Genomic DNA, 19,886 nt, shown 5'->3' on the forward strand with positions numbered 1-19,886 from the left:
TGGGCCAAACTGGCTCACCCTATTGGGCCAGCCTGTGATCACCCTATTGGGCTAGCCCAGGCTCACCTGGCCCAGGCCATCACAAGCTCACCTCATTGGGCCAGCCCAGGCTCACCTATTGGGCCAGCCTGGCCATTTCCTACTCGGCCAGCCCGGCTCACACTATTGGGCCCGCCCGGCTCACACTATTGGGCCAGCATGGACTCACCTATTGGGCCAGCCTGGGCTCACCCTATTCGGCCAGCCCGTCTCACCCTATTGGGCCAGCACAAAAGACCCATTGTCCAGCGGAGAGAATCGGCAGCTCATTGATTTTATTCTCACTCTGCGCACAGCGGTTGCAGAACTGAACCCAACCTTGTAAGCTGAAAATGCATAGTCACAGTCACACTGTGGAGATCCCGTTCAGCTGCTCTGAGTGTGGGAATGGATTCACTCAGTCATCCCACCTGCTGACACACCAGCGAATTCCCACTGGGGAGAGGCCGTTCTCCTGTTCTGAGTGTGGGAAGGGATTCACTCAGTCATCCCACCTGCTGAGACACCAGCGGGTTCACAAGTGACTGCAGGGGTTGGATTCTATTGTTTTTGCTGCTGTTAATCGCATCCTGATTGAATCATGTGTGTTGTATGACTTGGGGTTTGTTTCTGTTGATGTGAATAACCTATAACTGGGCTAGAGCTTAATGTTTTCATGTTTCAAATAACACAGTGTGTCGATATTTGATATCTCCAAGACCAGAGGGGACTAACTGATGTCCTTACTGACTGCACCAATTTGGGCCTTTTCTCCTTTCTAATTCTAGATTATTACAGTTCTCATACCATCAGTTACTCTCCGGGACAAGTTCCCAGTCTGGTAATCACTTTCAGATACTGGACTTAGCGTGTGCCCCACAGCATCTCTCTCACCTTCGATGTGTGAATGGAGCACCCCGCCTGCAAACCTGGGTTCAATTTAAATTTGAATCCACTCAGCAAATGCATTTTTAAAAATATGTACATGTAAACTGATCACATGAAATAATTGCAAAGGTTTAGAGTCACCAAGATGAATAAGTGAACACATCACGGACTAATAACCCAGCTCTATATTCACAGGAGAAAGTTTGTTATCTATCTGCTCGAATGTCAGTTGGTGAGATGAGCGACTGAATCTCTTTCCACGCACAACAGCATCCATTCCCGCTGTCCCCACATTTACAGTGTTGAGTCAGGTGGGTATACGAGTCTCACAGGCTGAACGATTGGTTGGAGGAGCATCCACACACAGAACATGTGTCCTGTTTCTCACCGCTGTGATTGGTGTTTTTACAAAGGCTGATGATAAGATGATCCTGATCAATCTGGGGAATCTGTCAAATCTTGACGCGATGTCTGGATTGCGTTGCCCAGTTGCAGATCCTCCCCTTCTAATACCCTGCAAATAAATGGTGGTTACAAACGTTGTTACTTTAAGTACAGGATATAAATTAAGAATAGACAATTCTAGATTCTATGGAACATTCTGTCCCCTCCTGTCCCTCCTAAATTCCTTATTCTAGATATTTACTGTCTAAAATCAAATTCATTTCATCGCCAGAGCTTTATTATCTCCAGAAAGTGCTGAATCTGGCTCGGTGCAATTACACAGACATTAGTTAACCTCTAGTGCCTCACGTTCAGTCGATTCAGTGAGTGCCAGCAGGATTTCCACTGTGGTAGGCATCACAGCCCCAACTCCTGCCCTCAAATGACATCAACACACTTCCCAGTTGTACAGAGGACAATTATAACCTGTGAACTGCTGCCTTGGCTGAGCTCAACGAACAGCCCAGATCAAGGATCGAACTTGTGACCGTCCCAGTCAGTACTGCAGTGTTCCAAAAATTGGGGGTTGGGGTTGCGGGGGGGCGGGTTGGGGAAGGGTGGGAACATAATATTTTGAAACAAATTTGACTCCACCTGTGAAGGAAAACTTCGTCACAATGCACAATTCTGAACTCTTTCCAAATTAGACAAGCAAGTGAAATGCATCATCAAAAACAGTGAGACATTTTAGAATGGCTCAAGTCACTGAATTAGCTTTACAATCATTGCACAGTACAGAAGGGAGCGACTGGTAATGGTAGCTCGGTTCGTAAAGTGCCCCAACACAAGATATTGCTCTGGAACTTTTTAATATGCATCTCTTCCAAGAAACAGAAGTAAAATTCGACATCTTGAAATAACTGCCTCCCCATTGGGGAATTGAACCCCGGTCTCGCGCATGACAGGCAGGGATACTCACCACTATACTAACGAGTACCAGTACTGTCATAGCAGGAATCGAGTCCCTGTGAACAGAACTGGACACCATGAGAAGTCGACAGACACATTGAGAGACAGAGACAAACCGACAAACAGGGAGAGACAGACAGCGAGGTAGAGACAACGAGAGACAGTTTGTGTGAGACTGAGAAGGAGAGGCAGACTGAGTGCGAAAAAGAATCAAATATATACATATACAGAGATGTGTGTGTGTGATCTATTAAGAGAGAGAGGGAAAGAGTGACAGAAAGACAATGATAAAGACAGTGACAAGGAGAGAGACAGATAGAGAGAGAGCGATAGAGACTAAAACAGAAAATGATGGAAATACTTCTCAGCTTACAGGCAAGGACTAACAGAGACAGGCAAAGACATGGACAGACCGAAATGATGGGAAAGAGAGAGCCAGTCAGACAAAGAATCTGAGAGAATCCCATTGGAACAGACGTGGCACCGTGAGAAAGAGACAGATTGAGAGACAGAGACAAACAGAGAAACAGGGACAGACAGAGTGAGTCAGACTGACAGAGACAAAGACTCAAACATACAAAACTCTCTGAAGAGAGAGAGAGGCAGAAACCGAGCGACACAGATACATTTCACAATTTCATTTCATTATCGGTTCAGAGTGTCACATTGTTACAGAAAATTGCTGATTCAACCGATGAAAATCCGCTCTCACTGATCAGAATGGGAGGAAATCCGTGTTAAATTAAAGAGATACCAGGAGTGGGGGACGAACCCACGCGGGACAAATCCATTGAGTTTTAAGGCCAACGCCTCAACCACTCGTCTATTCTGGTCCTGTGAGAACCTGGATTCTGTCTCTGTGAGAATCTGGGCTTCAACCCCAACCCCACATACAAACACATGCACATCTGCTTTCAGTGAGCATTTACGAACATTTTTAGTGATATTGACACGGGGGCAACTCTCCTATTCTTTTTCGAGAAATGCACTGGGAACTTTCATATCCACCCGAGGGTGCAGACGGAGCTTCAATTTAACATTTCATCCGAAAGTCAACAGCTTCAACATTGCAAAATTCCCCAAGTGCTGCACTTGAGTGTTCGCCAAGATGATATGCTCAAGTCTCAGAAGTGCGACTTGAACACACAAACTCCCGATTCAGTCGAGAATGCGGCCACTGAACCAAAGCCGATACAAAAGTTCACAACGGTATTATTTTCCCCAAGTCGTTTTTATAATTTCCAGGACATACCAAATTCATAGTGATGATTTCCACAGACAGTTGCACATACACAGAGACATATAAAGAGATAGACAGACAGAGACCCAAACACACATAACTAAAAATTTGCACGCACCAACGGGCATGTACAGATGCCTCAGACATCTCGAGGGAAAGACAGGCTGAATCACTGTCGCAACTTTGACTGATGTTTGCGATTTTTGAAATGGATGTATCGTGAGTATTGCAGATTAATAAAAATGAGAATAAAATGTCAAAGTTGAAAGGAGTGGGACGTTATTCGATCTAACTCAGGATCAGTTTGGCAGAGAATCGGTTGCATTGTGAAATGGAATGAAAAATGCTGAGAATCGTAGTCGGCAGGATTCGAACCTACGCGGGATAACCCAATGGATTTCTAGTCCATCGACTTAACCACTCGGCCACGACTACTGCGTCGCTGCCTTTTTAAACGTTACTCAGAAAAAACTCAGTCATCCATGTCTGTGCAGCAGACGGTCAACGACTCCTGAAAAATTCTCCGTTTGCTAAAAATCTGGACGAGGCAATCTCATCTACCTGTATTTTTACAGTTCTACATTGCTCTGGAACTTTTTAATATGCATCTCTTCCAAGAAACAGAAGTAAAATTCGACATCTTGAAACAACTGCCTCCCCGCAGGGGAATTGAACCCCGGTGTCCCACGTGACAGGCGGGGATATTCACCACTATACTAACGAGGAACTGACGGGTACCGTTTCGGTCAGAGCAGGAATCAAGTCACTGTGAACAGAACTGGACACCATGAGAAGTCGACAGACACATTGAGAGACAGAGACAAACCGACAAACAGGGAGAGACAGACAGCGAGATAGAGACAGCGAGAGACAGTTTGGGTGAGACTGAGAAGGAGAGGCAGACTGAGTGAGAAAAAGACTCAAATATGTACATATACAGAGATGTGTGTGTGTGATCTATTAAGAGAGAGAGGGAAAGAGTGACAGAAAGACTATGATAAACACAGTGACAAGGAGAGAGACAGATAGAGAGAGAGCGATAGAGACTAAAACAGAAAATGATGGAAATACTTCTCAGCTTACAGGCAGGGACTAACAGAGACAGGCAAAGACATGGACAGACCGAAATGATGGGAAAGAGAGAGCCAGTCAGACAAAGAGTCTGAGAGAATCCCATTGGAACAGACGTGGCACCGTGAGAAAGAGACAGATTGAGAGACAGAGACAAACAGAGAAACAGGGACAGACAGAGTGAGTCAGACTGAGAGAGACAAAGACTCAAACATACAAAACTCTCTGAAGAGAGAGAGAGAGGCACAAACCGAGCGATACAGATATATTTCACAATTTCATTTCATTATCGGTTCAGAGTGTCACATTGTTACGGAAAATCGCTGATTCAACCGATGAAAATCCGGTCTCACTGATCAGAATGGGAGGAAATCCGTGTTAAATTAAAGAGATACCAGGAGTGGGGGACGAACCCACGCGGGGCAAACCCATTGAGTTTTAAGGCCAACGCCTCAACCACTCGGCTATTCTGGTCCTGTGAGAACCTGGATTCTGTCTCTGTGAGAATCTGGGCTTCAACCCCAACCCCACATACAAACACATGCACATCGGCTTTCAGTGAGCATTTACGAACATTTTTAGTAATATTGACACGAGGGCAACTTTCCTATTCTTTTTCGAGTAATGCGCTGGGAACTTTCATATCCACCCGAGGGTGCAGACGGAGCTTCAATTTAACATTTCATCCGAAAGTCAACAGCTTCAACATTGCAAAATTCCCCAAGTGCTGCACTTGAGTGTTAGCCAAGATGATATGCTCAAGTCTCAGGAGTGCGACTTGAACAGACAAACTCCCGATTCAGTCGAGAATGCGGCCACTGAACCAAAGCCGATACAAAAGTTCACAACCGTATTATTTTCCCCAAGTCGTTTTTATACTTTCCAGGACATACCAAATTCATGGTGATGATTTCCACAGACAGTTGCACATACACAGAGACATATAAAGAGATAGACAGACACAGAGACCCACACACACATAACCAAAAATTTGCACGCACCAACGGGCATGCACAGATGCCTTAGACATCTCGAGGGATAGACAGGCTGAATCACTGTCGCAACTTTGACTGATGTTTGCGATTTTTGAAACGGATGTATCGTGAATATTGCAGATTAATAAAAATGAGAAAAAAATGTCAAAGTTGAAAGGAGTGGGACGTTATTCCATCTATCTCAGGATCAGTTTGGCAGAGAACCGGTTAAATTGTGAAATGGAATGAAAATTGCTGAGAATCGTAGTCGGCAGGATTCGAACCTGCGCGGGATAACCCAATGGATTTCTAGTCCATCGCCTTAACCACTCGGCCACGACTACTGTGACGCTGCCTTTTTAAACGTTACTCAGAAAAAACTCAGTCATCCATCTCTGTGCAGCAGACGGCCAAATATTCCTGAAAAATTCACCGTTTGCTAAAAATCTGGACGAGGCAATCTCATTTACCTGTATTATCACAGTTCTTTATTGCTCTGGAACTTTTTAATATGAATCTCTTCCAAGAAACAGAAGTAAAATTCGACATTTTAAAACAACTGCCTCCCAGTCGGGGAATTGAACCCACGTCTCCGACGTGACAGGCAAGGATACTCACCACTATACTAACGAGGAACTGACGGGTACCAGCTCTGTCAGAGCAGCAATCGAGTCACTGTGAACAGAACTGGACACCATGAGAAGTCGACGGACACATTGAGAGACAGAGACAAACCGACAAACAGGGAGAGACAGACAGCGAGATAGAGACAACGTGAGACAGTAAGTGTGAGACTGAGAAGGAGAGGCAGACTGAGTGAGAAAATGACTCAAACATATACATATACAGAGATGTGTGCATGTGATCTATTAAGAGAGAGAGGGAAAGAGTGAGAGAAAGACAATGATAAAGACAGTGACAAGGAGAGAGACAGATAGAGAGAGAGCGATAGAGACTAAAACAGAAAATGATGGAAATACTTCTCAGCTTACAGGCAGGGACTAACAGAGACAGGCAAAGACAGGGACAGACCGAAATGATGGGAAAGAGAGAGCCAGTCAGACAAAGAGTCTGTGAGAATCCCATTGGAACAGACGTGTATTTAGATTTGCAGAAGGCATTCGATGAGGTGCCTCACAAGGGATTATTATACGAGCAAGGATTAAGGATTGGTTAATTGACAGAAAACAGAGAGTAGGAATAAACGGGTGATTTTCGGGTTGGCAGGCTGTAACTGGTGGGGTGCTGCAAGGATCGGTGCTTGGGCCCCAGCTATTCACAATCTATATCAATAATTTGGATGAGGGGACCAAATGTAATATATCGAAGTCTGCTGAGGCTACAAAGCTAGTTGGGGATGTAAGTGTGAGGAGGATGAAAAGAGGTTTCAAACGGATATGTACAGGCTCAGTGAGTGGGCAACAACATGGCAAATGAAATATAATGTGAAGAAATGTTAAGTTAGACACGTATAGTAAAAATAGAAAGGCGGAGTATTTTTTTTAAATGGTGAGAGTTTGGGAAACATTCTGTTCAGAGGGACGTGGGTGTTCTTGTACACAAATCGCTAAAAATTAATATGCAGGTGCAGCAAGCAATTAAGAAAGCAATAGGTTTATTGGCCTTTATTACAAGAGGATTTGAGTATTTACGTCTTACTGCAATTATACAGGGCCCTGGTGAGACCACACCTGGAGTATTGTGTGCAGTTTTGGTCTCCTTACCGAAGGAAAGATAAACTTACTATAGAGGGAGTGCAATGAAGATTCACCAGACTGATTGCTGGGATGGGGGGATTGTCCTATGAGAGATTGAGTAGACCAGGCCTATGTTCTCCAGCGTTTAGAAGAATGAGAGGTGAGAGACGAAACACACATCCCATGAACACATTTTTTAAAAGAGATGTGAGGTGCTTAAATTTAATCAAGGGCACCAGCTAAATTATTAGAGACACTCCCGGTCCTTCAGGGCCTGTGTCTAGGGGAGAAGCTGATGGGTTTATCTGATCATCTTTGGGTAAAATGTTGTGTTCATTGAGCTGAGCACCTCGTGCCAGCATCAAACACTCTCCAGTCGGGCACAGCATGGGTTAGATATAGATTGAACCCATCGGTCGCTCCTCGACACAGATACTGAGGGACAGGGAGTGTCTGGGACACTGACATTTCTCACTCAATAAGGTATAAATTGATCCTGTACCTCTCCCCATTAATCCTGGGCTCCACATGGCTCGAATCCTGCTCCTGTTGCCCTTCCTGTGACAGCACTGAGCTCAACCCAGCCCATAATGAGCAGGGCTCAGGGAGGGTGGTTGCTAGGCGCTGCAGTGATGTCACTAAGCAGGGCCATTCAGCCAAGCTGGTCCTCTCCTTATCCCTTTAAAGGTGGAGAGCTGGGACATCCTGTCTCAACACACACACCCTGTTCATACTGAGAATCCCCAGGGAAGGCCCAAGGCCCAGAGTGTGGAACACAACCAAGGGGGAAAGAGGAGGAGAGAAGGGGAGGTAAATCAAGAAGTAGGGCCTGAGGGTCACCAAGCTTCAGTTTTAGAGCCTGTAGACTTCAGGAGGGGGAAGAGTTAGTTAGAAATATAGAAACATAGAAAATAGGTGCAGGAATAGGCCATTCGGCCCTTCGAGCCTGCACCACCATTCAATAAGATCAGGGCTGATCATTCACCTCAGTACCTCTTTACTGCTTTCTCTCCATACCACTTGATCCCTTTAGAGGTAAGGGCCATATCTAACCCACTCTTGAATATATGTAACGAACTGGCATCAACAACTCTCTGCGGCAGAGAATTCCACAGGTTAACAACTTTGAGTGAAGAAGTTTCTCCTCATCTCGGTCCTAAATGGCTTACCTCTTATCCTTAGACTATGTCCCCTGGTTCTGGACTTTCTCAACATCGGGAACATTCTTCCTGCATCGAACCTGTCCAGTGCCGTCAGAATCTTATATGTTTCTATGAGATCCCCTCTCATCCTTCTAAACTCCAGTGAATACAGGCACAGTCGATCCAGTCTCTCATCATAGGTCAGTCCTGCCGTCCCGGGAATCAGTCACGTGAACCTTTGCTGCACTCCCTCAATAGCAAGAATGTCCTTCTTCAGATTAAGAGACCAAAACTGAGCACAATATTCCAGGTGAGGCCTCACGAAGGCTCTGCACAACTGCAGTAAGACCTCCCTGCTCCTATACTCAAATCCGCTTGCAATGAAGGCCAACATACCATTTGCCTTTTTCACCACCTGCTGTACCTGCAAGCCAACTTTCAATGACATCAGTACTATGACACCCTTGTCCCATTGCAACTCCCCTTTTCTTAATCTGTCGCCATTCAGATAATATTCTGTCTTCATGTTTTTGCCATCAAGTGGATAACCTCACATTTATCCACATTATACTTCATCTGCCATGCATTTGCCTGTCCAAGTCACCCTGCAGCCTCTTAGCATCCTCCTCACAGCTCACACCGCGATCCAGCTTAGTATCATCTGCAAACTTGGAGATATTACACTCCATTCCTTCATCTAAATCATTGATGTATATTGTAAATAGCTGGGTTCCCAACACTGAGCCATGCGGCACCTCACGAGTAACTGCCTGCCATTCTGAAAAGTACCCGTTTATCCAGACTTTATGCTTCCTGTCTGCCAACCAGTTCTCTATCCACATCCATACTTTAACCCTAATACCATGTGCTTTAATTTTGCACACCAATCTCTTGTGTGGGACCTTGTCAAAAAACTTTTGAATGTCCAAATACACCACATCCACTGGTTCTCCCTTGTCCACTCGACTAGTTACATCCTCAAACAATTCTCGAAGATTTTTCAAGCATGATTTCCCTTTCATAAATCCATGCTGACTTGGACCGATCCCGTCACTGCTTTCCAAATGCGCTGCTATTTCATCTTTAATAATTGATTCCAACATTTTCCTCACGACCGATGTCAGGCTAACCAGTCTATAATTACCCGTTTTCCTCTCCCCCCTTTTTTAAAAATGGTGTTACATTAGCTACCCTCCAGTTCATAGGAACTGATACCGAGTCGATAGACTGTTGGAAAATGATGAGCAATGCATCCACTATTTCTCGGGCCACTTCCTTAAGTACATTGGGATGCAGACTGTAGTTTCAGGATCCAGGGAGAGAACAAGGAGCAGATGGGGAGATTGGCGAGGACTCCAGCACAGTGAGGATGTCGGGGGAGGGAGATTGTGTCGGGTCATGTATCAAGGGTGAAGGAGGGAGAAGAGAGGAAAAGTCAGAGGAGCAATTACTGCAGCAGTGTCCATCAATAGTGATAGAGACAAGGTGGGGGTCAGAGTGGGCCTGGACTGGCAGGTAAACTGTTTGTTTGCTGTGAGCAGCTTTCCTTCTGTCACAAATAGCCTCCTGTAGCCCAGTGACACAAACAGCCCATTAAACGCCTCCAATGTCCTTTGGTCTGGTGAGGTCTCCCTTTGTAAAACATCAGCTGTTGTTAAAGCTTCTCATTCTGACTCGCTTACAGTGAGACAGTATCCACTGTCCGTTTTATTCCATGGGCTTCATCTTTGCTGGTATTGGTAACACGCCCGGGATCACTAAACACAAAACCCAGTCTGTCAATCACTTTTAGCTGCTAGACTTAGCGTGTGCCCCACAGCATCTCTCTCACCTTCAATGTGTGAATAGAGCATCACGCCTGCAAAGCTGGTTTAAGTTTATATCCAGGCAGCAAATCTATTTAAGAAAAGCCTGTAGGCCGATGAGACACTGCTCAGGTGTCAGTGTGCTGCTGGTTTGCCCGGCATTTTGCCTGTAATGGAAGATAACTGAACATGTCTCCCAGTGTAACCTTTGCTGTAATGAAATGTGTCTTTTAATAAGCCTCATGTCCTTGCTCATGTCTGCTGCAATTGTGTAGAAAAGGGATGTGTGGGGTGATGGTGTTTGTATGGAGATGTGAAACAAAGAAACGGTATCTGTGTGTGGCAGTGACACAGCCTTGTGGTTACAGGCAGAACCATGCACCGATATCCTTGTGGTTATGGTTTGAGCAGGGTCAGTTCATGAATGCTCAAGCTAGGAGGTGCCAGAGATCGGGAGCAGAGGCAGTAAATCAAATCTAAATGTAAATTCCGATGTAGTTTATTTCATGTATTCCTATTTTAATATCTTTTTCTGAATGTGGCCTATGCCAAGTGCCAGGATATTGGATCAGGCCCACCATAGAAAATGAGTTTGACACCTTGAGGTCGACAATGTCAACCAGATTCCCCCATCCACCAACCTAACAACTTCTTTACAAACTCAAGCTAGTTTGTAAGACGTGACCATGTTTACCGGAATCCATGTTCAGTATCTCTAATAGCCCCTTCCCTTTCCCCATGATGGAAAACAGCATCTCTCAGGATCCCTTCAAGCACCTTCCCAGTGATTGAGGTCACGTTGATGGGCCTTCAATTCCCAAGCTCTGACTTGTGCCCAATTTGAAAAATGGGAACTACGTGTGTTACCTTCCAATCTCAGGGAACAACCCATGATTCTACTGAGCTGTTGGAGATATGGGCAAGGGGCTAACAGAGCACCCATCCCATCTCTTTAAACACACTTGGGTGGATATCATCCGCACCTTACACCGTCAAGATTACCCCACACTGTGACTTTGCTGACAGTGAAGTGTGATGAGAAAGACCAAAGTGCCATTTGCCCCTCTCGGTGTGACCCTGAAGGACTGTGCCCATGCTGAAGTTCTCCCCCCATACAATCCTCCCCACAGATTGTCCTCACTGAGCTCCAGCCAGGTGATGTTAAACACTCGGGTGGTAAAGACAAAAATCCACAGCAATATGTTGAAAGCAACACTAATTTATTTGTCTATATCGCAAATATTAAACTCCAGTCAAGTTACAGGAGTTATTAGCATCAGCAGAAACAAACCTCAACTGTCAGAATGAACATGGTTCAGTCGGGATGTGATTAACAGCAGCAATAACAGCAGAATCCCACCCCTGCAGTCACTTGTGAACTCTCTAGTGTTTCATCAGGGTGGATGGCTGAGTGAATCCCTCCCCACACTCGGAGCTGGTGAACGGCCTCTCTCCAGTGTGAACTCGCTGGTGCCTCAGCAGGTCGGCTGACCAAGTGAATCCCTTCCCACAATCGGACCAGCTGAATGGCCTCTCCCCAGTGTGAACTCGCCAATGTGTTTCCAGCTTGAAACATTTCCCACAGTCCCCATATTTACACAGTTTCTCCCCAGTATGACTGCACTTGTGTCTCTCCAGGTTGGCTGATCGGCTAAAGCCTTGTCCACATGCAGAGCACGTGTACCATTTCTCCCCACTGTGAACAGTGCTTTTTGCTTCCATGGTCAAAGGCCAATGATATTCCATTCCCGATGAATTGAGTGACTCAGTCATATCTTAATGTGACGTTTGGTTTGAGTCTCTGGTCGACAAATCTTCTCCTTTTAATAACCTGTAAAGTGAGTTTCAAACAGAAAAAAGGGTGGGTGAGAGAGAACCCATAAAAACACAAAGGCAGGTTCTGAAATTGAGCTGAATGAACCTGGCTATTTGTGCGGCCGCCAACAGAAAAAAAGTGACCACAAAAGCTGCCGGATTGTCATAATAACCCAACTGATCACCAATGTCCTTCAGTGAAGGGAACCCACCACCCGGTCTGGGCCTACACAAGACTCTGGCCTCTATGGGAGGAGGGAGAGGTGGGCAGGGTGAAGAGGAGGGAATTCAAACATCTGCAACTCGACCAGAACTTTGACAGAACCTCCCAAACCCACAACCTCTCCCACCTAGATGGACCAGGGCAGCAGGTGCATGGGAAATCCATCACCTCCAAGTGCCCCTCCAAGTCTCACACCATCCTGACTTGGGCATATATCGCCGTTCCTACATCGTCATTGGGTGAAAATCCTGGAACTCCTCACCTAACAGCATTGTGGGAGGGCCTTCACCACACGGACTGCAGCAGTTCGAGAAGGCCCACCATCACCTTGTCAAGGGGCAAATGGAAATTGGAAATATATTCTGGCCCTACGAGCGACACCCACATCCCAAGAATGGATTCAAACAAATCTGTATATTGAAAGCCTCTATAGAAATACTTGTTCCTAAAACAATACGCTTCTACAATGTGTGGGCAGTGTCTGTTTCACAACCTAATCTCCCCTAGAATCCACCGCCGTTGATAGTCTCTCATCGTAAATTGTTGGTCCCGACTGGGCCCAGAGGTACTGGGGGTTAAACCTAGCAGCTTCTCCCCCTCTCCAATCCAGCTCAAACTGATGCAACAAACCGACCCACACAGGAGGCCAGGGAGCGACTTCAGTATCCAGCACCCACCCTGATACAGAGCGGCTCTGGATTGGTCACTCTGTGTTTCCAGTATCGATGCACTGAAGATCAGCATATGAGGGAGAAGGGAATGGAGGCTTATGATGAGAGAGTTAGAACCATAGAATCAGAGAATGGTTACAGCACGGAACAAGATCATTCGGCCCGTCGAGCCCGTGCCAGCTCTCTGCAAGAGCACCTCAGCTAGTCCCACTCCCCCACCCTTACCCCACAGCCCTGCAAATATTTTTCTTTCAGGTACTTATCCAACTCCCTTTTGAAAGCCGTGATTGAGTCTGCCTCCACCGCCCTTTCAGGCCGTGCAATCCAGATATTAAACACTCGCTACGCAAAAAGTTTTTTCTTGTGTCGCCTTTGGTTCTTTTGCCAATCACCTCAAATTTGTGTCCTCTGGTTCACGACCCTTCTGCCAATGGGAACAGTATCTCACGATCTACTCTGGCAAGACCACTCATGATTTTGAACACCTCTATCAAATCTCCGCTCAATCTTCCCTGCTCTAAGGGGAACATAAGAAATAAGAATGGGAGTCGGCCATTTGCCCCTCGAGCCTGCTCTGTCATTCAATTAAATCATGGCTGAACTAATCATGGACTCAGCTCCACTTCCCCGCCCGCTCCCCATAAACCTTTACTCCCATAATCGCTAAAAAATCTATCTATCTTCGCCTTAAATATATTCAATGATCCGGTCTCCACAGCTCTCTGGGGCAAAGAATGCCACAGAATTAGAACCCTGAGAGAAGAAATTCCCCCTCATCTCAGTTTTAAATGGGCAATCCCTTATTCTGAAACTATGCCCCCTAAGCTCTAGATTCCCCTATGAGTGGAAATATGCTCTCTGAATGCACCTTGTCAAGCCCCCTCAATATCTTATATGTTTCAATTATATCACCTCTCAGTCTTCTGAACTCGAATGAGTATAGGCGCAAGCTACTCAATCTTTCTTCATAAGTCAACCCCCTCATGTCAGGAATCAATCGAGTGAACCTTCTCTGAGCTGCCTCCAATGAAAGTATATCCTTCCTTAAATACACAGACACCAAAACTGTACGCAGTACTCCAGGTGTGGCCTCATTAAAACCCTGTACCGTTGTAGCAGGACTTCTCTGCTTTTATACTCTATCCCCCTTGCAACCTCAGCTGCTCCAGTTGTCCAGGTTACTGAAGTCCCTCATCCCTGGAATCATTCTCGTAAATCTTTTCTGCACCCTCTCCAAGGCCTTCACATTATTCCCAAAGTATGTTGCACACAATTGGGCATAATACTCCAGTTGAGGCCGAACCAGTGTTTTGTACAGGTTCATCATAATATCCACGCGTTTGTACTCTATACTTCTATTTATAAGCAGTGATACTGTCTAGTGTAATATAAACAGGGACAGGGTCTAGTGTAATATAAACAGAGACAGGGTCGAATGTAATATAAACCGAGACATGGTCATGTGTAATTATAAACAGTGACATGGTCTAAGGTAATATTTAAAATTACTCCTGGTGCCATGAGCTAGTGAGTACAGAAATAGGAGGATAGAGCAGATGAATGCGTGGCTGGAGAGATGGTACAGGAGGGAGGGCTTTAGATTCCTGATGCATTGGGACCGCTTCTGGAGGGAGGTGGGACCAGCACAAGCCGGACGGGTTGCACCTCAACAGAGCCGGGACCAATATCCTCGCCGGGGGTGGGGGGGTTTGCCAGTGCTGTTGGGGAGAATTTAAACTAGCTTGGCAGGGGAATGGGAACCTGAGAATAGATTCAGTCGGTAGGGAAGTAAAGCTGGAATTAGAAAGCAAAAATGTAGAAAGTGAGTTTGAAGGACAGAAGAAAAAAGCAGGAAAAACAGGTAAAAAAAACAAATTTAAAAGTTCTTTGTCTAAATGCACATAACATTCGTAACAAAATAGATGAGTTGACGGCACAAATAGATACAAATGGGTATGATCTGATAGCCATTACAGAGATGTGGTTGCAAGGTGACGAGGACTGGGAACTAAATATTCAAGGATATTTGACAATTCGGAAGGACAGACTGAAAAAAAAGGAGGTGGGATAGCTCTGTTAATAAAGGATGAGATCAGTGCGTTAGTGAGAAACGATATTTGCTCAGAGGATCAAGATATTGAATCAGTTTGGGTGGAGATGAGGAATAATAAAGGGAAAGTCACTGGTGGGCAGAGTCTATAGGCCCCCGAACAGTAGCTACACTGTTGGACGGAGTATAAATCAAGAAATAATGGAGGCTTGTAATAAAGGAACGGCAATATTTATGGGTGATTTTAAACTTCATATTGATTGGACAAAGCAAATTGGCCAGGGTAGCCTTGAGGAGGAGTCCATAGAGTGTATCCAGGATAGTTTCCTTGAACAGTACGTTGTGGAACCAACCCGGGAGCAGGCTATCTTAGATCTAGTACTGTGTAATGAGGCAGGATTAATAAATGATCTCGTACTAAAAGATCCTCTTGGAATAAGTGACCATAATATGGTTGAATTTCAAATTCAGCTGGAGGGTGAGAAAGTTGGTTCTCAAACTAGGGTCCCAAGCTTAAATAAAGGAGACTGCAGAGGTATGAGGGCAGAGTTGGCTAAAATGGACTGGGAAAATAGATTAAAGAATGGGATGGTTGATGAGCAGTGGCAGACATTTAAGGAGATATTTCATTACCTGCAACAAAAATATATCCCAATGAGAAGGAGAGACTAAGAGAAGGGATAACCATCCGTGGCTAAGAAAGGAAATAAGGCAGGAATCAAATTGAAAACAAAGGCATACGGTGTGGCCAAGACTAGTGGGAGGCCAGAGGTTTATGACATTTTTAAAAGCCAGCAGAGAACGACTAAAAAATGATTGAGAGGGAAGATAGATTATGAAAGTAAGCTAGCACAGAATACAGAATACAGTAAGAGTCCTTCATGGTAGAAGACACTAAAAACATCCCAGCAGTGGATAAGCGAGGGGCTATAGGTAGGGAGTTACGTAATACAATCACTAATGATGTAGTATTAGGTAAAATAATGGGACTAAAGGCAGAACAGTCCCCTGAACATGATGGCTTGCATCCTAGGGTCTTAAGAGAAGTGGCTGCAGAGATAGTGGAAGCATTGGTTGTAATCTACCTAAATTCCCTGGATTCTAGTGCGGTCCCAACAGATTGGAAAGTGCAAATGTAACTTGCCGATTTGAAAAAGGAGGCAGACAAAAAGCAGGAAACCATATACCAGGTAGCCTAACTTCTGTCGTTGGGAAAATGCTGGAGTCCATTATTAAGGAAGCAGTAGCAGGACATTTGGAAAAGCATCATTTATTCAAGCAGATTCAACATGGTTTTATGAAAGGGAAATCAAGTTTACAAATTCGCTGGAGTTCTTTGAGGATGTAACGAGCAGGGTGGATAAGGGGTAAGCAGTGGATGTGATGTATTTGGATTTCCAGAAGGCATTCGATAAGGTGCCACCTAAGAGGTTACTGCACAATATAAAAGCTCACTGGGTTGGGGGTAATATATTAACGTGGATAGGGGATTGGCTAACTAACAGAAAACAGAGGGTCGGGATAAATGGGTCATTTTCCAGTTGTCAAACATGACTAGTGGGGTGCCGCAGGGATTGGCGCTGGGTCCTCAACTATTTACAATCCATATTAATGATTTGGATGAAGGGACCGAGTTTGCAGTTGTTACAAAAATTGTGTGGAAGACACAAAAAATCTGCAAAGGGATACAGACAGGTTTAGTCAGAGGGCAAACATTTGGCAGATGAATTATAATGTGGGAAAATGTGAGGTTATCCACTTTAGCAGAAATAGTAGAAACGCAAATTATAATTTAAATGGAGAATAATTGCAAAGATCTGCATTACAGAGAGACTTGGGGGTCTTGTGCATGAAACACAAAAAGTTAGTATGCAGGTACAGCAAGTAATCAGGAAGGCAAATGGAATGTTGGCCTTTATTGCAAGGGGGATAGAGTATAAAAGCAGAGAAGTCCTGCTACAACTGTACAGAGTAATGGTGAGGCCACACCTGGAGTACTGCGTACAGTTTTGGTCTCCGTATGTAAGGAAGGATATACTTACATTGGAGGCTGTTCAGAGAAGGTTCACTAGGTTGATTCCAGAGATGAGGGGGTTGATTTCTGAGCATAGGTTGAGTAGGTTTAGCCTCTACACATTGGAGTTCAGAAGAATGAGAGGTGATCTTATTGAAACTTAATGACAATGAGGTGACTCGCCAAGCTGGATGCAGAGGGGATATTTCCATTCATAGGGGAAACTAAAAATTAGCGGAAATAGTCTCAGAATAAAGAGCCGCCCATTTAAAACTGAGATTTCTTCTCTGAGGGTTGTAAATCCATGGAATTAGCTGCCCCAAAGAGCTGTGCAAGCTGGGTCTTTGAATATATTTAAGGTGGAGAGAGACACATTTTCAGCGATAAGGGAGTAAAGGGTTATGGGGAGCGGGCACGGATGTGGAGTCGAGTCCATGATCAGATCAGCCATGATCTTATTGAATGGGGAGCAGGCTCGAGGGGCCAAATGGCCTACTCCTGCTCCTTTTTCTTATCTTCTTATGTTATAGACTGCTTCACCTCCACTCCCAATTTTCCCCACCAATTCTAGCTGCGTACAGTTCGACACTCACTGGCTCCCCTCCCCCCTTGATTGTGCTGACTCTGGCTGAGTCCAGTTCTACAATCACTGGTTTCATCTCTCTCTCCTCCAATAATGGTGCTAACTGTGGCTGGGTCTAGTTCTACACTCACTGGTTCCCCTCCCCTGAAGGCACTGACTCTGGCTGGGCTCAGTTCTACACTCACTGGTTCCTCTCCCCTGAAGGTGCTGACTGTGGCTGGGTTCAGTTCTACACTCACTGCTTCCCCTCCCCTGAAGGTCCTGACTCTGGTTGGGTTCAGTTCTGCACTCACTGGTGCCCCTGCCCTGAAGGTCCTGACTCTGGTTGGGTTCAGTTCTGCACCCACTGGTGCCCCTGCCCTGAAGATGCTGACTCTGGCTGGGTTCAGTTCCAGACACGAACATTCCATCACCAAGATGGCCGCGCATGCGCTCTGCTACTAACTGCATCAAGATGGCGGAACGCTGAACATGCTTCCTGTACCAAGATGGCCGCTGTTACCTTGGGCCTGTGACCGGGAGAAAGCCTCGAAGCTGCAACCGCCGATATTCCGGTTTTATAGAAACATAGAAACATAGAAAACAGGGCAGGAGTAGGTCATTCGGCCCTTCGAGCCTGCACCGCCATTCAATGAGTTCATGGCTGAACATGCAACTTCAGTAACCCATTCCTGCTTTCTCGCCATACCCCTTGATCCCCCTAGTAGTAAGGACTACATCGAACTCCTTTTTGAATATATTTAGTGAATTGACCTCAACAACTTTCTGTGGTAGCGAATTCCACAGGTTCACCACTCTCTGGGTGAAGAGGTTTCTCCTCATCTCGATCCTAAATGGCTTACACCTTATCCTTAAACTCTGACCCCTTGTTCTGGGAACATTCTTCCTGCATCTAACCTGTCGAAAACCATCAGAACCCCTCTCATTCTTCTGAACTCCAGTGAATGCAAGCCCAGTTGATCCTGTCTTTCTTGATATGTCAGTCCCACCATCCCGGGAATCAGTCTGGTGAACCTTCGCTGCACTCCCTCTATAGCAAGAATGTCGTTCCTCAAGTTAGGAGACCAAAACTGTACACAATACTCCAGGTGTGGCCTCAACAAAGCTCTGTACAACTGTACTAACACCTCCCTGCCCCTGTACTCAAATCCCCATGCTATGAAGGCCAACATGCCGTTTGATTTCTTAACCGCCTCCTGTATCTGCATGCCAACCGTCAATGACTGATGTACCATGGCACCCAGGTCTCGTTGCACCTCCCCATTTCCTAATCTGTCACCATTCAGATAATAGTCTGTCTCTCTGTTTTTACCACCAAAGTGGATAACCTCACATTAATCCACATTATACTTCATCTGCCATGCATTTGCCCACTCACCTAACCTATCCAAGTCAATCTGCAGCCTGATAGCATCCTCCTTGCAGCTCAGGTCCCACTTCCCCCAGAACTAGTTCCAATGTCCCAGGAATTTGAATCCCTCCCTCTTGCACCACTGCTCAAGCCACGTATTTATTCTAACTACCCTGCTCCCTCTACTCTGATTAGCACGTGGCACTGGTAGCAATCCAGAGATTACTACCTTTGAGGTTCTACTTTTTAATTTAACTCCTAGCTCCCTAAATTCAGCTTGTAGGACCTCTTCCCGCTTCTTACCTATATCGTTGGTACCTACATGTACCACGACAACTGGCTGTTCACCCTCCCTCTCCAGAATGCTCTGCAGCCGCTCCGAGACATCCTTGATCCTTGCACCAGGGAGGCAACATACCATCCTGGAGTCTCGGTTGCGTCTGCAGAAACTTCTATCTATTCCCTTTAAAGTAGAGTCCCCTATCACTATAGCTCTCCCACTCTTTTTCCCAGTGCCGTCATGCGGTCGGTCAGGAGCTGCAGTTGGACACACTTCCCACACACATAGTAGTCAGGGTCACTGGAAGCGTCCCTGACTTCCCACGTAACACAGGAGGAGCATGACACATGTCCGAGCTCTGCTGCCATGACTTAACCCTTAAATTAATTTACTTACTAAAATTTACTTAAACACCAAACAGCTACTTATTGGTTGGCTGCCAATTAAACCAATCTAAAAGTCAGTCTAAAAGAGAGTTATACTTACCAGTCGAACAGCCAACCACTTACCAGCTTGGCTGCGACGTCACCTCTCGATTTCAAACCCTCTATCTTTGTCTGCAACTGGTTGGGCTGGTCTCTGGGCCTCTGTCTCCTACTCTCGCACTCCTTATCAGCTGCTCTAGTGTCAGCACAGATAGGAAAAACAAGACAAAGCAACATCTGCCACCCCTGCTTGCCCGAACTCACCCACTTCCGGGCTTGCAGCGGA

General features: G+C 45.6%; 2 non-coding genes across 2 annotated transcripts; both read right to left on the reverse strand.

Annotated features, from left to right (window-relative positions):
• Positions 1-3,853: 3,853 nt before the first annotated feature.
• On the reverse strand, positions 3,854-3,934 carry trnas-aga (transfer RNA serine (anticodon AGA)). The gene has a single exon. It is a non-coding gene; the product is annotated as a tRNA-Ser (tRNA).
• A 1,873-nt stretch (positions 3,935-5,807) lies between these two features.
• Positions 5,808-5,888, reverse strand: trnas-aga (transfer RNA serine (anticodon AGA)). Its single transcript has one exon. It is a non-coding gene; the product is annotated as a tRNA-Ser (tRNA).
• Between the last annotated feature and the right edge of the window lie 13,998 nt (positions 5,889-19,886).

The sequence above is a fragment of the Pristiophorus japonicus genome, chromosome 23 (genome assembly GCF_044704955.1).
Source record: "Pristiophorus japonicus isolate sPriJap1 chromosome 23, sPriJap1.hap1, whole genome shotgun sequence".
NCBI classification, from domain to species: Eukaryota; Metazoa; Chordata; class Chondrichthyes; family Pristiophoridae; genus Pristiophorus; species Pristiophorus japonicus.